This window comes from Tachypleus tridentatus, chromosome 12, assembly GCF_004210375.1.
Source record: "Tachypleus tridentatus isolate NWPU-2018 chromosome 12, ASM421037v1, whole genome shotgun sequence".
In the NCBI taxonomy this organism is placed as follows: domain Eukaryota; kingdom Metazoa; phylum Arthropoda; class Merostomata; order Xiphosura; family Limulidae; genus Tachypleus; species Tachypleus tridentatus.
The window spans coordinates 89,368,621-89,390,038 of record NC_134836.1 but is presented as its reverse complement, the minus strand read 5'-3'; the positions used below and the strand labels follow the sequence as shown (position 1 = coordinate 89,390,038).

General features: G+C 32.3%; 1 pseudogene across 1 annotated transcript; it reads left to right on the top strand.

The window, feature by feature from the left end:
- Nucleotides 1–9,185: 9,185 nt before the first annotated feature.
- LOC143235691 (ATP-dependent 6-phosphofructokinase-like) lies at nucleotides 9,186–21,006 on the top strand (annotated as a pseudogene). Its single transcript, XR_013019353.1, has 9 exons — nucleotides 9,186–9,378; nucleotides 10,774–10,925; nucleotides 14,637–14,826; nucleotides 15,499–15,655; nucleotides 16,409–16,452; nucleotides 18,859–18,964; nucleotides 19,508–19,599; nucleotides 19,865–19,868; nucleotides 20,914–21,006. The product of XR_013019353.1 is annotated as an ATP-dependent 6-phosphofructokinase-like (transcript).
- Nucleotides 21,007–21,418: the final 412 nt, after the last annotated feature.

Genomic DNA, 21,418 nt, shown 5'->3' with positions numbered 1-21,418 from the left:
TCGCGCAAATCTACTCGAAGGGTGTCTACGCTAGCCATCCTTAATTTAGCAATGTAAGACTAGAGGGATAGCAACTAGTCTTCAGCACCCGCCACCAACTCTTGGGCTACTCTTTTACTAGCAAATAGTGGAATTAATCGTCACGTTATAACGCCCCCACAGCTGAAATGGCGAGTATGTTTGGTGTGACGTGGATTCGAACCCGCAATCCTCAGATTACGAATCGAGTGCCTTAACCACCGGGCCATGCCGGGCCTACCCAAAATGTCCAACAGTTTTAATATGTAAATAAACTATTTTAATCAATTACTTAATCATCGTAATGCTATTTATAACCATTAATACTTGAAGTAATTCATCACTCAAGTATATTGTTTTAGGTTAGGCTTTTACTTTATTTGGACGTCTGTATTGTTGTTAAATAGACGGTAATCTGAGGGTCGCGGGTTCGCATCCCCGTCGCGCCAAACATGCTCGCCCTTTCAGCCGTGGGGGCGTTATAATGTGACGGTTAATCCCATTATTTGTTGTTAAAATAGTAGCCCAAGTGTTGGCGGTGGGTAGTGATGACTAGCTGCCTTCCATCTAGTCTTACACTGATAGATTAGGGACAGCTAGTGCAGATAGCCCTCGAGTAGCTTTGTGCAAAATTCAAGAAACAAACAAACAAACAATAGACGGAGTCATCACGTCACCTGACGGGTGTGGCTTAACGATCAAAGCTTTTAGAACGATTTGAAAAGTATGACAAAATAAGTCACATTACAGTAGATGGTGACTAAATATCAAATTAGTGAGATAATCAGTCAATTTGTCGATTACTTTCAACTAGTTTGTCTGTTAATTCAAGTCTGTAAATGTTGAGCTTGTGTTTCGACAAGAAAAAAGGAGAAAGTACCATAGATATCAGCAAGCAAGTGAAATTGTTGTCTTAGCGTTAACTGTGAATTTGGTCCTATCAGTGAACATTAGCAAAGTTAACTTGTGATACCTGAAGTTAAAAAATATAATTCTTTCGTTATCTTTCAGTGGACTGAGCTTTTCTTTCTTTTTTTTCCCTAATTATCCAAAAGAACCTGTTCAACAATAGGAAATATTGTTCTTTAATAGATTGTTTAGGCAAAGTTTCATCAGGAAATATTGTTACATTATCGTAAGCATTTGAATAAAAGAAAAGTGATGTATTTTACACATAAAATGTACACTTTTAAGCTTACATTTATAAGTAGAGTGCATAACATTATCAAGAATAATGTTTACTTAAATTGTAACATAAATCAACCCTCCAAAACAAAAACATCGTATTCCAGAGGATCTGAGTTACATCTAACAGTTCTGTTCTGTAACAGCACAGAAAAGAAATAACAAAATGAAAACACTTATCCTGGTGATGGCATCAACCATTCTACTATCTTCAGAATTTAGACATATCTCTTCTGGTCCTCTATTGGGTCAGCAGTAAGTTTGAAGGCTTATATGCTAAACACCAAGTTTCAATACCTGTGGTGAGCACAGTACAGATAATTCATCGTATAGCTTTGCGCTTTATTAACAACAAAAACAAAAAGCCTATTATGTTTCGTGTCATAATAACTATTCAAAGTCCAGAAAAATTGGAACAGTCTTCAACAGGTAACATTTTTATATAACGTTGATTTTTTTATTAAATACTATAACTTAATTAAAATTCTCAATATAAATGTTTGTTTTGTTGAATTTCACAAAATTACTCAAGAGCTACCAACGCTAGTCATCCCAAAGTTTGAAATGACAAACAAAATGAAAGACAGCTAGTCAATAACGTCTACTGGCACTCTTTACCAACGAACAATAGGATTAATCATCTCATTATAGTGCTAACATTACTGAAATGGCAAACATGCTCTACAATAGTTTTCGACCCTGTGACCTAAACATTATGCGTTGACTGCCCTAGCCACTAAAACATGCCTTCAGTAAAATAAAGTTAGGATTAAATAGAGCCGACACACAAAAGTCTGGCGTAGCCAGGTGGTTTGAGCACTCGATTCGCAATCTGAGAGTTGTGGGTTCGAATCCCTGCCACAGGCCTGACGAGAGGGGCGGTCGGGTAAATTCTCAACACGTTTGGCTTCCGCCCACCAGAAAAATTCTTCATATGCCCATGAATGTGTTATGAATTTATGAATACTTCAAAAAGGGGCCCGGTGGCATACTTGTCCCCAGGGCCCGAACTGCCTTTTGACGCTCCTGCCATGGCACACCAAACATGCTTGCCCTTTCACCTATGAAGGTGATTTAATGTGCTGGTTAATACAATTATTCATTGGTAAAACAGGAGCAGTCCAAGAATTGGAGGTGGGTTGCGTTGACTAGCGTCATTCCATCTAATCAATCCCTAATAAATTACGGACGGCAAGTGCAGATAACCTGGAATAACTTTGCGCAAAATTTAAAAATAACAATAACAACAACAAACAAAACAAATTATCATTTCAATATTAGACACAGATAGTACAGAGAATCCTTATGTAACTTTGCATGAATATTTGAAACAACTGAACTAACCCATCAACAAACCATAAACTAACAAAATTTATCACAGCCATACCATTAACTTTAACTTGTAAAATGATTATCCAGTATAATTTTGTTTTGTTAATAACAGTAAATAACACATTTGCTAAAACTTAAATTCCCAAAGGGATTACAAACTAGTTAGTATATAACACAAACATAGAATATTGCATCGGAACAGACATGGGGAACACACTCTTGTATATAATATGCATTCTTGACCTGTAAATATATTGTACTAACGTTCTTCTTTCGTTATTGTGTTTTTTTTAAAATTATTTGAGGAAAAATTATTCCACCTACAGTCCACTAACAATTACAAATTTCGTTATTTCCTGCTTTAACGTTTCTAAAAGTTTGAAGACTTGTACACTGTAATTTAGCTTTGAATATACTTAAAAAAACAAACAAACTTGGCGTCATATTATTAAAAGTTTTTTCGTGTTCTACGCCCTCTAGCTAAAAAATAAAGTAACACATTAAAAATACAGCTTGCAGCAACATCAGTGCTACCTAAACTTCTGATGGTATCACAAACGAATTACGTGTACGAATTCAAGTCATTCCAACTTCAGAGTTATCATGTATCGTTATCGATCCATTATGTTTAACAACTTTTATACACATGGGAGACTACATCGAGTGTTGTGACTAAATAGCGCTAAAACATACAAGTCTACTGAAATATTTGAATTGTTTAGGAACATTTTTGCAGCTCCAATTCTCAAAATTACTGGTGCTTTCACGTGTAACGGTCACTGAATACAAAGAGTATATACGACTACGAGGAAACGTATCAACACATTTAACGTAAGGTTTCTAATGAACAATGTTAACCCTGATCATCGCTGTATATATCTTATTTACCTACAAAACTAAATTACTAGACAGAAACATGCGTGTTAACTTATTTCAACATAGCTCTTCTATTTTCCATGACGAGTTTCAGCATTAAAGACATGACTATCACTCAAAACTAACTTCAATTAGGTAACAGAATTAGTAAAAATATATTAAAAGCAGTAGCAGAGTTACCCCCAAGTGCCACAGCGGCATGTCTTCGGACTCACACGACACCCACGGTTGACAGAGCACAGATAGTCTATTGTGTAGCTTTGTGCTTAATTCTAAAACAAACAAGTAACAAACTTTCACTTTAAATCCACTTAGATTATTAGTTACTTATCTACTTTAAACATTATTACCTTTAACATAATTTCTAAACGCTATTTGTCGTTCATTGATTGAAATTACAATTTTTTAAAGGATAATATGTTTCTAGTCTGGTTTGGGTTATTCTAATGGCCTAGCGCGTAAGGCGTGCGACTCGTAATCCAAGGGTCGCGGGTTCGCGCCCGCGTTGCGCCAAACATGCTCGCCCTCCCAGCCGTAGGGGTGTTATAATGTGACGGTCAATCCCACTATTCGTTGGTAAAAGAGTAACCCAAGAGTTGGCGGTGGGTGGTGATGACTAGCTGCCTTCCCTCTAGTCTTACACTGCAAAATTAGGGACGGCTAGCACAGATAGCCCTGGAGTAGCTTTGTGCGAAATTCCAAAAACCAAACCAAACCGGTTATTCCAACTGTTTTTTCTTTAATTTTTATAATATTATTCAGTGATAATAATATAAAAAACAGTTTCAGTAACGTCAGTATCGTTTGGTAATACATCTATTTTACTTCCATCCACATTAATCTGCAGGCTTACCATGTTTAAATTCTAGTTTCGATACATTTAGTACACAGAGCACAGATAGCCCATTGTGTAGCTTTCTGTTTAACATCTACCAAATAAGTTATTTTTCTTTTATATTCTCCACTACAATTTGTATTTGAAAGAGAAGCCTAAAAGACTTAACTGATAGTCTGTTCGAAAGATTCTGAAAATAGAAAAAAACACAACAAAAGTTTTTTTTGAATTTGTTTGTTATTAAGCACAAGGCTACACAGTTGGACTATTTGTGTTATGTCAACCACTGATATGAAAAAATCAATTTTTAACGTCATAAGTCTTCACAATGTCTCTCAGTGGGACAAAGGTAACTTTATGTTCTTAAAACATTAAAATCTCGAGTTCGATTTTCCTTAGTAGAAATGGCAGATAACCCAATGTGGCTTTGTTCTAAAACAAACAAAACCTTTAAATTTACTACTGAGTCACTGGGGGCGTTTTGTTGGAACTTGTTATAACAATTTCCATTTGCTTTTACTGTGGTTTGTAAGGAATGAACCGTATCGCCGCTTCTGTAGGTTTTTTTTTATTTATTTTTTTGGTGAAAACAAATACGTGTAATTGTGAAATAAACTGAAAATGTATGTTCAGGTAGTATTTTATAGAATTAAACTTGCGCTTTTAGTATATATATTTTTTAAAAAGATAATATATAATTTGTTTTTTATCACTCAGATATGCCAGTTGGTTAAGTAAATTTAACTGATAAACTGTCTGATAATCACAAACAAATTAATTCCTGAAATGCCTCCTACATGTGTGTATAATTCAGGTACCAGAAATTTATTAAGCCTCAACGCCCAGGATCAAAACACATTACCATTACACAGCTGATTTTTATTTTGCTAATTGTGTATATCTGTGTAGTACGTGGTTATTAAGTAAGCTAATTCCAGAAATGTTTTGATATTATAAATGAGCTGTTGCGATACACCCAGGATGTTAAGTAACCTGAATTTTCACTACCAAATGACTGGAAAACAATATAATGTGCCGTGTGCAACATTGCAACAGAAATATTGTTTTAGTCTCACAGGTGTAAAATGCTAACCTACAATGACTAGTGTAAATCTACTGTATCATAACCGTTACATATTATTTTACTTAAAGTGAAATTATTTCACTGCAAACAAAGCAACAACAAAGATATTATTGGTTAGAAAAAGGAAATTATAATTAAGAAACAAAATAATAACGAAAATTAAATCAGTTCTCGCTGCATGAAAATTGCGATCGCATTTTGAATAGCGTTTAAACCTATTTATATAAAGTTTTAATGTTTGAAAATAATGTAATCATATAGATATTTAATATTAGTAATGATAAATTTCTTCCCAGAAGCCTGACACGTATTTTAACAACTTTTTAAAACAAATACAAAATAATAAAGTTGACCTGAAACCTTGGTGAGAAGTGGAAATATTGAGAACTTAAAAATAAAGATCAAAATTTGACAATATTATTCCTACAGTTTCAAAATGGGTCAAAAATTATATATGGAGATCTCTCGCTTTAATTTTTGGCAGGTCAATAGACATTGTGCAAGCACCTGAGGGTTGGATAATTAATTATGTTTTTCCAATTTTTGAAGAAGACGATAAGCTTTACCCTCTAAATTATCTCTATATTCGTAAAAATTGAAGAAACTCTACACAATCATTTAATGAGATGTGGTATCGCAAAGAAAGCTAACATGGATGGAACGGTCAAATGGAAGGGTAATTTTACTACTATGTTATCGTTTGTTTCGAGAATGAAACTTCTTATCTAGACCAGCAATTATCAGTCTGTTGTCCAAGAATACTGGTGGTCTACAGAATTTCTTGAAGGTTTATGGAAAAAGATGTTTCGATATTTCTGTTGTTGTTTTAACAGCAAAACTATACAATAGGCCATCTGCACTTTGTCCACTGCTGAGAATCAAGCTCCAGGTTTTAGTGTTATAGATCCGTAAACTTATCGCTGATGGGGACTTCGGAAAAAAAGTAGTGCATGGGGCGTATTATGTATATGATAAAACCAAAAAGTTAGAGAGCCATTGATGTGAACGCAAGAAAGAGTCTCGACGTTGCATACTTACATTTGATAAAGTGAAAATAAAAAGTGTAATTAAGAAAATCACAGGTGGGAGGATAATTACATAGGTTATAAGATACGAAAAATATATTGGGAGTGTTCTGAGTTGAAATTATTATCTCATCAACATAGGTTTCAATCTTTTATCTTCATGAGAAAAGAAAGGTGAAAGGTGATTTTACTGAAGGTTACAATGTGACGAGATCGATAGGACGAACATTTCTGTGCTATATTTTGTAGATCATGAGTTGAAAATATACAAGTTTAAGGAAAAATCTAAGTGTCTTGTATAAGGCGGCCTATCTCATCATATAAATACACAAAATATTTGTGTGTTCACTTTAAATAATTATTTTCATTGTATTTTTTGTATAATTGTGTTCATTTCTCACGAAATCAGTTATTCGAAAAACTCAGAATTACTTTGCAATAAGTATCTTGTCGAATATGGCGTTATTCTGCAGATCTGTCCTTCTACTCTTGGGGAAATCAGATTCGTTCGTCTGAGAATGTCACAGAGAGCAGCACTTTACAAGAGTTTAAGAGGAGAACTGATGATTTATTGAAAAGTATAGAGTGAATTTAAATTCTCACTTTTCTGAAGAGTACATCTATAGAGGCAGTTTAAAGGACTAAATCGTTCCTTCTTGTACCGGGCTCGGCATGATCTGCTGGTTAAGGCGTTAGACTCGCAATCTGAGGGTCACAGGTTCAAATCTCGTCATCAAAAATGTTTGTCCTTTCAGTTGTGGGGACGTTATAATGTATGGTCAATCCTATTATTTGTGGGTAAGCAAGTAGTCCAACAGTTGATGGGGGTGATGTTGATTAGCTGCCTTCTCTTTGATCTGTCACAACAAAATTAGGGAGAACCAGAGCAGGTAGATCTCGAAAATTAATCAACACCTTTTTTCCATATATTATGTTATTATAAAACTAAACGCAAAAATGGCTAGCATGTAATTAAATAAATTAGAAATGTTTGTACAAACCTGTAAGGTTTGTTTGTTTTGAATTTTGCGCAAAGCTACTCGATGGCTATCTGCGCCAGCCGTCCCTAATTTAGCAGTGTAAGACTAGAAGAAAGGCAACTAGTCATCACCACCCAACACCAACTCTTGGGCTACTCTTTTACCAACGAATAGTGGGATTGACCATCACATTATAACGCCCCCACGACTGAAAGGGCGAGCATGTTTGGTGCGACCGTGATTTGAACCCTCGATCCTTGGATTACGAGTCGAACGCCTTACTTAACACGCTTGGCCATGCCGGGCCCAAACCTTTGAGGAATGTATCATTTATTTTAATTTAAAAATCAATAATTTGATACCCAAGTTCTTCTTCTGAAGTGAGCTTGTCCTTCGCTGGGAAGAGCAATAAGTCTACGGATTTACAACGATAAAATCAGAGGTTCGATTCCCTCTGCGAACAAAACAGCTAGCCCGATGTAGCTTTGCTAAAAGAAAAAACACAAACACTAAAGTAAGTTGAAATTTCTCTTGCTCCATTGTGAAATTCAATCGCCTGTTTCCCATACGTAACAAAGAATAATAATATTAGAGATACGGTAATATTAAATAGGTAATATTGGCCTCGCTGTTGGCAACTTGAAAGTTGGAATCTTGCCCATCATACATTAATATTCACGAGCTCTCTCATGCATGAGTATTTTAATCCGTTGGAACTTAGTTTATTCATATAAAAATTAAGTAATTATATAGTTTTCTTCTTGCACATAACTATAGTTTAACTTAACCCAGTTTATAAATTTATAAACAGAAGTTACACACAGAGCCAATCTAGCAGTTTTGAATAAACAGTGATGGACAATCAATAATGAGAAGATGAGAACTGCAGTTCATCGTTACAGTCCACTAGGCTTCGCTAGTGCGTTTATTGCTCCTCTCAAAGTGTCAAAGACGTTGAAGGTCGAAGTTATCTAGACGGATGTTTTAGAGCCGGTAAGTGTGTGAAAGTGAGGGTTTTAAAGGTACGTAACATAGTGAAAACGTAAGAAATGTTTAACCTTATTTTTACCTTTACTGAGCTAGTGCGATAACTTTTAACAAAGGATTTCGATGTGTACTTTCACATCAAAATTTATAATATATATAAATTAGTTAGTTATAAGACTAATTTTCTGATGATTAGTTGCCACTGTATCACAACTTGTACAGGGTGCTCGGAAAGTTACTGTGCAGTTTGAGAGCAGCGATAACAGCATTCATTCAGTCTATTTCAAGCCAGCAACTGATAGCGGTGTTTAGAAACAAAATAAGAAAGATCCAAGCCTGTATTGATGCCAACGGGGGTCACTTTCAACATTGTTTATAATTGTCATTCATATTTACCTCCTGTATTCTATATTGCAACATGTATGTTGATAAATATATAAGTACACAGTGACTTTCCGAACACCCTGTATAATTTATAGCATTTGAAATTTTGAAGCGATCCAGCCCCCACTATGCTACTGTACCGTAGTACAATTACTACATGTCGTTTTGCATTTTAATTATAAGGTCATAAGGATTTAAAGCGGAACATTTTAACCTTATAATGAACTTGCTTTAATTAATTGTCTCCACAAACTTAAATTGTTTGTTATTTACGCGTGAAGGGTAAACTGTGTTATTTATTATTAGTAATAGCACTTTCGTGTTTAATAATATTATTTTTATTAGTTTGACTTTGATGGTGAGTTTTAAATTTTTAAAAAGTTCTGTAATCCAGATTTTCTGGACGATTGCTAGAAACTGCAGTGGAAAACTGTTTTGAGTTCTCTTGTGTGTTTCTTTTACAGCAGAACTTCTGAGAGATTTAAAATTAAAGATGTCTCACAATGGCCAGATTTACCAGCGTTCTGACACAATGGTGGTTTCGTTATTGTCACCAGTTCATGATGATGAGAACAAGTAGTAGATTTTTCAGCAGAGAAGGTCTTGCTGTCACCAGAGGAAGCCATAAAGGAAACGCTATTGCGGTATTAACCAGTGGTGGTGACTCTCAAGGTATGTATACATAGCTATGTGATAATGTTTGAACTGGATTGGTTTTGTTTGGCATTGGCAAATAAATTAGTTACAGGCTTATTAAAAAACAGAGTCTAGGTCCAGAATCCTTGTAATATGCTGGATGTTGCTTCTAAAGCGTGATCATTTTGCTAAAAAATATGTAATTAAGCAGATTTTAGTAATGTAACATGAAAGCTTCCAAATCTGCATGAATACAAATGTTTCTTGAATTCCCATATTTCTGGACTAGCTGAGTAATTTACACTAAGGTTAAATTTGAGGTTAATATCATCAAATTATTAATTTTGACATAGGCATTAAGCCCCTTGGGTGACAATGTTTAGATACTGTATTTAACAATTGCTATTATTTTCATTTCTTGACTTTTTTTTTAAATTTTACCAATTACCTTGATTTACCTTGTATTATTAAAACTCTTGACCCATTATTTCAATTGAAACAGTACATTAGCCAAAATTATAACACAACTTGCATTGTTTGTTAATATATACAGTGAATTTATTGGAAGGTGACACACACAATAAAGTGTGTTAGAAGTGCTTATGTGTCCATACTTGTGTTTATCAAAGTATGTATGTGTTGATGTGATTTTATTTTTAATTAGTGTATTGGTCAATACATCAGATAGTCCAAACTTCATTATTTTGAAATGACTTAACTATTTTAATGATTCCTGTGGTCTTCCTTACTCCATAGGTGTGTAGTTCTGTTCTTACTGTTGTGAGAAGTGTTAATTACTATACCATAATAATCAAATTAGTAATTTACCATTAACATATTACCTTAACTATATAACATAATCTGTGTTATATAGTTACAGACATTAATAGATATTTTTGACATAATTTATTCAAAGGTTAAAATAATTTTATACAACCTTGTACATAATTTGTAGTGTTAAATTTAAGTGACTTGTGCTGAATGTTCCATGTTTTCAAAGAAATGTTTTGTGGCAAGACATGTAAATTCATATTTTTTCAAGACAACTAATGATAATTTACATTTTGTAAAACAAATTGTGGACAACCTCTCCCCCATAACAAATGTATATTTTCTGATCATTTTTTATATAGAACTAACATTTTTTTTTCTTTTAAGAAAGCCTAACATTTTGTAGTATAATACAAAAACAAGATTATAAGAAATTGTTCAATTTATTTTTAGGCATTATTAAATAAATTCTCTCCCTACTAGCTAGCGTAAGAGTAAACTTTTGTAGAATTTAGGATGCACTATAAATTTCATTCATGTAGAAATAAGATATTGATGTTTTATAGTCAAATGATGTTAAAAACCATAATTTTTGTATGGATGAAATCAAGTGCAGTGATGAAACTGGTATAGGTTATAATATATTCTAGTAATCTATAGGAATGAATGCCACTGTTAGAGCTGTTGTCAGAATGGGTCTATATATGGGTGCTAGAGTATACTTCATCAAGGAAGGTTACCAAGGAATGGTAGATGGTGGCGAAAACATTGTAGAAGCAGGTTGGGTTAGCGTTTCAGGAATTATCCATAAGGTATGTAGACTAAATTCTTGTATACTGCTGTACAAACATTTTGGTAATTTATTCTTTATAAAATATTACTTTTAAACAAGAAAGAAACTTTTAATGGATAAGAGCCACAGATTTAGGCTAATATAATATAATTACAATAAATGACTTTTAGGCATTAACCCACAATGATGAATTACAGTAATTAAATCTGCGCATCATCTGAGCAGGTAATTTTCTATTGTTCAAAGCTTTTCATATATTATGCGATCTTTAAACTGTAAACTTAGAAATCAAGTCCTTTAGTTTCTGACACCTTTAATTTTTTTTACAGTGTTAAGCTTTAAATTTGTTATTAAACAGATTACTTAAAGCTTTTAAAATCTATAAATAGATGTACAAGGAAAATTTTCTATTACACACCATACTACATGAAACCAAGTTAATTGAAAAAAAAATCAGAATTGTCTGTCTTGTCTTTGTGATTTCACTAATAATATTTTTTACCAGAAATAAAAAATAATATTTTACAGTTTTAACATTACAGGAACATTTTTACTAAAGCTTTAAGTATGAACATATCATTGAGTTTTTGACTGTTGGAGACTTACTAACATTTTGACTATGACCACATGTCAATGGGCATTAAAACCCACATCTTAGTCTCATTTTGTGGGAGTAGTACACATGACACAAAAGAAACCTAGATTTAGATGTCATTTTATTGAAGTAATATCTGAACACTATTAGAAATCTACAACTTGTGTGATGAGAATGTCTAGATTTCATCCTTGAAGGTTTCAAGTGTTGGAATTTTACAACACAGAAGAGTTTGATTATTTGAAAATATTGCAGTAATTCTATTTAAAAGACTTGGTTCAATATAAATTTAAGAAAATAATTTTAAAATAACAGCAGAAAACTTTGCAAGATTCTTCTTGATGTTGCATTATTGAAGTGGTGATTCAATCTCATTGTGTCATTGGGTAGCTTTAAAGTGTACAGTTGGCACTGTTCATTAAGCTGAATAGTTCAGATTAGTATGGCTTTGCTCATATGTTTTAAAACAAGACTTTTGACTTATAAACCCTTCAATTCATATCTGCTTATGGCTATACTTAGTTGCAAAAAATACATAAATGCATGTATTTTGTATACCTTCAGTAATTATGTATTTGCTCATTTATGAGACATTTAATTGACAAGAATGTTTCAGAGGCATAGCTTGGGTTTTCAGCGACCAGTGATAAAGTCATTTTTTACTCTCTCGTGACAAAATGTAAGTCATAAGGGGTCCGTCATATTTTCCCAGAGGCATATGAGTTTTAGAACATGAAAACCTGCATTTCATGGCATATGTTTAGGGTATGAAGGAGATGGTGAAATTGAAATAATTGAGTCAACAATGGTATTTTGAAGATATAATTGAATAACAGAGAAGGCCAGAATTAGAAACAAGAATGCATATAAAAAAATTAATGCAGAATTATTTTATACTAAAATAATAGTGAAATATAACATTGTGAAAACTTAAAACATTAAGTTGGATATAGTAACCTGAAAAGTTAACATAAAGTAAAAGAAATAGTTTGATATAATGCTTTGGATGTTATTATGTGACTTCAAAGAGAAATTCTTGGCTTTGCTGCTGCAAAATTTATTGATTAGTTCCTCAAAATTTATGCTGTCGGTAATCTCTCCCTCCACACTCCAGCAAAGCCAAGGCTGACAATCTTTCCTGTTCCATGGATGATCTCGGGTAAGACAGGATAAGTTTTAACTTACTAAAAGACCTTTCACAACTGGCAATAGATGTTGCAGCAGTCAGTAAGATCTGAAGACCAACTCTCAGATTTGGAAATACATCATCCCCATACTGCCCAATGAGGCGAAGCAGGTCCTCTGGTGTCGAAAGCTTAACATCAGCCCTTGTCTTGAGTAGCATTAGGCAGTCCATTATTTCACTGAACATCATCAAAGCCATCCAAGTCTGTATCATTAAAGCTTTCCATAAAATGCATCTCTGTTTCAAGCTATTCTCATTAGTTGTGGACATCAGTTCCTTTATGCCCTAAAAGAAAGCCAAAACTAGAGTCCAGTTTCTTCAAGCTGATGAATCTGTCTCATTTTCTTGTTTTTATTTTGTCAGGACTTGGTGTGTCAGTCCACAGTATTTCATTTCTGCTGTGAGTCCCACATCCTCTGCTGTTTCTCTAGGCATTTTTTTATTCTTCCTTTGCCGTCTCTCAATTTGGACATCACAAGAACTGCACAGTTCCTTTGCTTCTTTAAGAGAATTCTTGCTTATGACATCACTATTTTCTAGGAAATACCCTTGTAAAGCCTGAATATCTTGAGCGGCATTATGGAAATTCTAAATCCTGTTACATTTATCCTTAGCAGCAAGTCGTTATGAGTATTTTGAAATGATGTGACCGATACATGAACATTGCAACGAATAAACGAATTATAGATTTAATAGCAATAATTTTCACGTTGGATGCACGGTGCATCCAAAAATCTTATCGTAAAATCTAAAAAAGGCTTTGCTTGAGCAATTTTGCGCTCATCTAAATCATTCTTGTCACAAAAATAGCTACGCACCTGAGATGCACCTTTCCACGAATTTCTGATAAAATTATTCCAAACAGGTGCCACTCTTCCACCACCTCGGACGTGACCTTGTCTTTTGGTAAGTCAGATTCCAAATCAGCCGTTGCGCGCTCACCCGTTTCAATTTTAACATCAATGCTGAGAAGGCGCGAAAAGTTCGGACTCGTATCTGCTATTCACAATCTAGTCCAGTGTTAGATTTTTCTTGGCTTCGCTTAGATACTTCAGTCAGATTTCCTCGATTCGTTTCCAGCTTTACCAGACTTGTGTGTGTGTGTTTCACTGTATGGGTATTTGGGTATGGTAAAGTCATTTAAACTACCATTTCGGTTATCTGTTATAGCCGTTCGGTTACTCCCAGAAGGACAGGAGCACTGCTGAGCCATGGTAGCATTCCGAAACTACTGGATCAATAATAGACAATTTACCGGCTTTTGTTCTGTGAGTATCCGTGTAATGTGCGTTCTGATTACTGATTTACAGCATATAATGTTATTTTCACAACGTTTACACAATGTTACATAACAACGTTGATTATTCGCTATTAAGTGACTGCATTTTGACGTTTTCATACGTTTAGACAACTTAATAGTAAATGTGACCAATTACAACGTTACATAGCAACGTCCATTATTCGTCAGGAAGTGACGTTGCTTTGACGTTTTTACCAACGTCTAGACAGCGTTATGGTATAACGTTCAAATCACAACCAAGTTGTGGCAACACATGACGTTGCAACTCCCACATATGGGACACTGGGCATTAATTCAAGAGGGGAAAACATTTCATTCTGAAATTCATTCCCAATTATGTAACATCAATTTGGCGCCCCTCGCTCCCGATTATATATATATATATATATATATAATTGATATAAAAATAAATATCAAGAAATTCATGAAATAAGCAGTCTTTAAGTTTATTTTAATTTGAATATTAATTATACATAGAAATTGTTGATAAAGACACATAACCTGAACAAAAATCCATACATGTTAAACATATACAAAAGAAACAAACTCTAAACTTACAAATTTTGCATTCCTAAATAAGAACTTAAGTGTATTTAATATGATACTAGTTTAATTAGTATTGGTTTATTTGTATTGTGTTAATTTATAGGGTGGAACAGTGATTGGAAGTGCTAGATGTAAATCATTTCGTGAGAGATCAGGTCGTCTAAAAGCTGCAGCAAATTTGGTGAAGCACGGTATCTGTAACCTGGTGGTTATTGGTGGTGATGGTAGTTTGACGGGGGCTAACATTTTCCGCCAAGAATGGTGTTCTCTACTTGATGAGTTGGTTGAAAAAGGTTAGAAACTGAGTACTAACATGAAATAAAACTCTGACACCAGTCTCCCCACACCCCCCATCATGGTGGTAATGAACAATGTAGATTTATTTCTAACAGGACATGAAAACTTTACTTAATTTATGTTTAGGTTATATTTGTAAAAAGATGGTGTTTTTGATGTTTGTGCTAGAAAGAATTAAACTAGGTACTCCACTGTTGTTGAAACTCTTAGTTGAGGACATTTCAGATGATGTTCTAGTCAAATGATTTGAATACTTCACTTTAAATGTTTTTCCTTGAAGAAGACTTTTCACTCGTATCCATGTAGGTTATTGGTTATTGTCTGTTTTAATATGGTGTTTTCATGTAGTTTCATGTTTCCTGTAACTATTTTAACATGTGGAATTAATAAACATGCTTTTAACTTGACTAACTACAAAGAATAAACTCTGTGATATATTGCTGAAATTTTTGAAATAATAAACTACTGATTAATTTAGTTATAAGACTACTTGGCAGGGTAATGTTTTGAGTCTGTGCTGTTAATAAATGTGACTTGTTGTAAACATGTACAGAAGAACCAGTAAGTTATCAGAATAAAGCGAAGGGAACATTATACATTAGATTATGTGAGAAATAGTACAAATAATTATTTTCACATTATTTTATTTATTTTTTGATTCTTTATAGGTGAAATAACATCAGCTAAGCAAGCTGAGTGTAGCACCTTGAATATTGTTGGCATGGTTGGTTCTATAGATAATGATTTTTGTGGGACTGACATGACTATTGGAACAGACTCTGCTCTCCACAGGATTGTGGATGCTGTAGTTACCACGGCTTCAAGGTACTGAAAGTTAGCTTTATGCTGATATGTAATTTTCTCAAGTGATGCTGATTATATGTTTAAGAAATATTAACACTGTGTAAAAGTTGTTTCAATGCATAAACTATCTCTTGCATTTTATGATTATGATTACGAGTTAGGAGTTAAAATCTTCAGTGCAACTACAGAAATCAAGCGTGTCATATGTTTGTAGAACAACATCAATTTATTAAATTAATGACACTATATTTGATTTCTTTTGTCATGTATTGTTGCATGTTTTACCAGAACTACTTTGTTTCATTTCCACAAATACAAAGTTGTTCATACAGAACTTTTAAGGTTATTATTGACTGTATTCAAGTTCAGCACATTTAGGAGTAGGTGAAACTTCATAGAGTTCTTATCTAACTCTGGAACAATAAAGATCTAACTTATTAAAACAATTTCCATGAGATTTGAAATAAATAAACCTTCAGCCATGCTGTGTTTATTAAATACTGCAAAATGATTATACAAGAAAAACTGCCTCATTTGGTCACTATGTCAACACAGTTAGTCTTAGCAGTAGAACTAGCGTGAATTTGGCATTTAATTTTTATCATTATGTTTTATGTTTATTGTATTTAGTTGGTAAAGCATACTGAGAACATAATTGTAATTTTGATTTAATTATTTTTAATTTTATTTTGGTTTCGTAATTAGTATTTATATTAAAAAAAAACTGTGAATGGATATTGTACAAATAACTGTTTTATTTCCTATTTGTTTTAGCCACCAGAGAACATTTATACTGGAAGTTATGGAAGGCACTGTGGGTAAGTTTTTCTAATAATTTTGATTTATATCATAATAACAGTATAGAGTCCTTGTTTTTGAATAATACATAAATTCTAGCTTATCTGGATAAAAACGTTTTATTAGATAATTGTACAATGTTTCAGCTAGAGTCCAACTTTACTGTGTGCTTACAAGTACCAGGAAAGTATTTGATAATATTGTATAATTTGATCAAAACATTGTACAATCTTCTATTAAAAGAATTTAGCATTGTCGGATAGTTCCTTGGTGTTTGTGAATACACAACAAAACTGAACTCTGTAGCTGAAATGTTATAGAATCTTCCTGTAAAATATTTTCTCACAAAGAAGCCTGAACTTGTGTATTATTATGTATCAAAATATTTGAAGTTAATTTAATGTGTATGTGTTTTGAGAAATGTTCTTTTCACATTCAAAATTTCGTAAATGTTGAGTGCAATAAAGACATTAAAAATACTGATTCTGTTCTATTGCATGTGAATTTTTAATTTGAGGATATCTACTTGCCTAATGTGGACACAGCATTTGTAATGTTAGATGGATTTAGTGATCATATAACTACAGCATAATCATGAAGACAGTTTTATTGTGGTATTTGTAGTTTTCCTTACTCTTTATTGGTAAGGTTCACAATGTTCTTGTCCTTTATAATTCTCAAGGCTCTTATGATATAAAAAGAAAAAAAAAGTTTTATATTGTGCATTTGTTTGGTTTTTGTAACGTGTTTTGCCTGTACTTTCCACTTTGTTGCTGGCTGAGAGCCAGATTCCATGTGGTAATCAAATTAAAAGCTGTCATCACTCACAAAGTTTTTAAATTCCATATCTATTGTTAAACTTTTGTATTAATGAATCAAAGTTTATGGGCAAGGTCCAGTTATAAAGTTTTATGTTTAGTATTGGTGCAGTTTTTACTTTGGGGTGTTTGAAAAATTGGTCTAGGAGATTTTACTGAGAAAGCACAATTAACTTTTTGTTTTCATTGAGTCACATGAATTAAAATTTAAAACAATTTTAAATGTACTGAAAAATATTATAGTGAAGGAAATATAAACTGTTGTTAATGTTAGAATTTAGATAAAAGTGAAATTTGGAAGGTTACCATGTTTTTTTGCATTTGATATTCAATGGACTTCTGAGCTACCAACCAATAACAGTTAAGGTGATTCAATTGTAAAGTAGTAATATGTGAAAAGTAGTTTGTTCTGAACATAACTAATATTATCAGGGGCTAAGAGTACATGTTATGCAGTTTTATTTTGAGGTGCTTCAAAATTGGTCTTGGAGATTTACTGACAAAATATGTTGATCAACCTTTTTTTTTCATGGGGCAAGAGTATATGGAAACTTGTAATAAAAATACATACATTAATATTTAATTGATTGGAAAACAAATCTTGCTATCATTAATTGGGGTGAGCTAAAGTATATTTCTCAGCTTTTCATTATGATTGAAAAAAACAACTTATAAAAGTTCCTTGTATGATTGTGTGTGTGATATAATGTCTTAAAAATAAGTTAATAGATCTTCTAGTTTTAGGAGAACTTGTAAAATACAAGTTATGAAATTTAAACCTTGTAATCTGAAAATACAGAAAATTATTTCATGTATGTACAATATTTTATTAATTTTTTTAGTAATGTGCCAAGGAGATGTAGGAGTGATGTTGCAACTAAACAACCAGTCACTCACACAATATTATCCTCCAGCTTATAAACACTCTTGTCTTCAGCTCAACATAAATAATAGTTAAAGATTTAAAAATATGGAAATCTAGGTTAATCAAACTATATAATCAGTAATGCTCGTTAGAGTAGCCAGTCTGTTAATGATAGGAAGGAAAATACCATATGAAGATAATAAATGTTGTATAAATATATATACTCATCTGCATGTGTGTATGTGTTCGATAATTTTGAAATATTGATAAAAACCAAGTAAGATTGTTCCATAGTCCTCAAACAGAAAAAAAAACAAAAAAAACATATATCACCAGGTTGTTTTACAAGTCAACTTTTATACTGCTAATTTGCTTTAAACTGGTAACATACTGTATCATATTGAATAATTATATCTTTGTTACTTCCCCTCAACAACACTCACTTTAAGGAACCAGTCAAAGAAATTGGGTTAGATTATTTGTTTTCAAGGTGAAATACATTGAAGACTCAGAAGTAATTTGTTGAAATAATTGCAGAAGAGACTGTGTGTTATTTTTTCTGTATATTTTATTAGTAACCTGTAATAACTTGCTTTAAAATGTATTTAAAATGCTGATAGATTTCCAAAAGGAACTTTGTAACTGAAGTTAAACAGTCATGAATTATTGGGAAGTGGTTAATCTGTAAACATTCATTATTTTTTTACTCTTCGTGTATATAATCTATGGTGACATTATCACAGGTATCTTGCCCTAGTGGGTGCCTTAGCAAGTGAGGCAGATTTTGTTTTATTCCGAATGGCCTCCTGAAAGTGATTGGTCCGACAAGCTGTGCAAAAATTGAAACAGGTAAATAATATTCTTGCATTTTTGTGTTCTACTTCTTAATTAATATTTTCTATCAATTTTAATATGGAGTTATTTTAAGTTTCAAACTTCTTTATATATAAAGTGAATTGTGAAAACTTTGTTTAAGAATGTAATCATGTTTTCAATGACAAGAGTGAATGACATTTCAATATTTATTTTATGATGTAAAATGCTGCCAAATTTACAGATGTTTTGGTACATTTTGTTGTTAGAAAGTATTTGTTTATAAGATATTCAACAATCCAAGTTTGTTTTCACATGTTATTTATTTTCAACATCAGTATTTTCATGATTTATTGAACAAAAGAAAAACATTTTACATCTAGGTTACTGAACCAACCACAAGTTTCTGAGAAACATTCCAATAACTTTACACAAGCCCAATGTTGAACAATAAACCTATTAAAAAATGTTTAGTTATTATAGCTGATTATTGTTGCTTAAATAATTGATGTTTTATAGATAAAAAATATATACACATATATATATATATATATGATCAGAATTTTAACTGTTGTTTAGGAACGAGATTTAGGTCAGAGATTGAACATCATTATTGTGTCTGAAGGAGCAATTGACAGACAAGGGAATCCTATTACTGCAGATAAAAAAAGGTTTGATTTATGTGAACAATTTCATATATGACATGAGATCATCACTTATATGAGGAATTAGTGTAGTTTTTTTTTTCTTTGAGTTTTGGAAACGTAACATGATTTAGTGTCATTAGTCTAAGTACCAAATGATATGGTTCTCATATTTAAATATTCTAATTTCTCTTAGAGTATTTATGAAAATGCTGAGGTTTTAAGGTTACTAAAAGGCTGTAATTAATTTTGAAAGCCCAGATTTATATAGAAAGTATTATATCCTCAAGAGGAAAGTTTTACATACACAGGCCAATATTAAAGAAATAAATCTTTTTTTTTCTTTGCCATGTTTTAACTCTAAATGCCCAAGAATAGCATTGATTCAGCATTGTTTTGTCTTTTTTTTTAAATGAAATCACAATTTTAATTACTTGAAAAATATCATCATAACAATATCTTATCAAACCTTTAAAATTTAAATTTCATGTGTTCTTTCGAAATTTCCATAGTTTTTTTTTAAAAAAAAGTTTATGATTTAGTAAAAGAAGATTGGTAATGAGGTACTATATATTTTCTTCATTTCTTTTATATGAAACATTACATGCAAAGTAACATAACAAATTAACAATAACAATATAGTTTGATATTAAATTTATTTTACTTTTTCTTGCCAGGTGTCATTATTTGAATATTTGAAAAAGTACTTAAGACGATATTAGTGATATAGATAATAAATTACAGACAAGACTGGTGAAATTTATAGCAAGCTGTTAGGAAAACTTGTGTATCAAGATATATATGTTATCGACTACTATGGTGAGATAAGCACCCTAATAACAACTATGGTTGAAAAACAGTGATTTGCTAGAGTGTATGAAACCACACTAAGTAGTGTGATTTTGAGAAATGTTTAAACTCACCTTTAAGAGCTATAAGTGCCATATTATGCTCACTGAAATCAGTAAAAGATCAAAATTGTGCAATTTAAAAATTTTACATACATAAAAGAATCGATAACTTTTATTAAATAAATTTTCAACTTTAAGGTATTTGGTTTTACTATTTGAAAAATTATAACAAATTGATATCTTGTAATTTTTCTAATTAATTCAGTGCTGTAGGATTTTCCTTTCAGAACATAACCATCGAGATGCCATAGAGTTAATTAAATATTATATTTTTTGAAGCTATGCAGTTCAAACAGTTCCTGTCTCCACTATTATTGAAAAGTAAAAACTGTGAACTAATAATTTATCATAATTATCATTGCTTATATCTAAAAAAATGTACAAGGTATCTTTTTTATTTAATAGCTTATATTTGTTGTTTATTTTGTAGGTTTTATTGAACAACCTAAAACTGGATTCTCGGATAACTGTTCTTGGCACGCGGCAGCTGGTGGAAGTCCATCAGCTTTTGATAGAGTTTTAGTAAGTTAACATAGAAAAATCATTAACTAGTTTCCCAGTTTTAGTTTTATGCATATTTAATAGGACTAAAACTAGCAAAACATTATTCACAAGGATGGATGCCTGTCATATTAAGCAACAAAATAGTGCATTAAAACTGTTGGAAAAGTATAATTATTTATTTTGATGATCTGGTAGATGAGTGGAGAGGTTTCATCTTCTAAAGCCTAACCTAATGTGAATTAGGATATGTTGAGTAGTTTTGCAGTTGAGATTATGTGCTTGATGAAGATTTCACATTCACTTTCAATCAGTATCCAATAATTTAAAGATATCAAGTTTATCTGAAGTTGTCCCTGTTTTAACTTGATCTACCACATCTCTCTCTCTCTCTTGCTTCTACAATTATTTTGATGTTTCTTTTCTGGATCTTT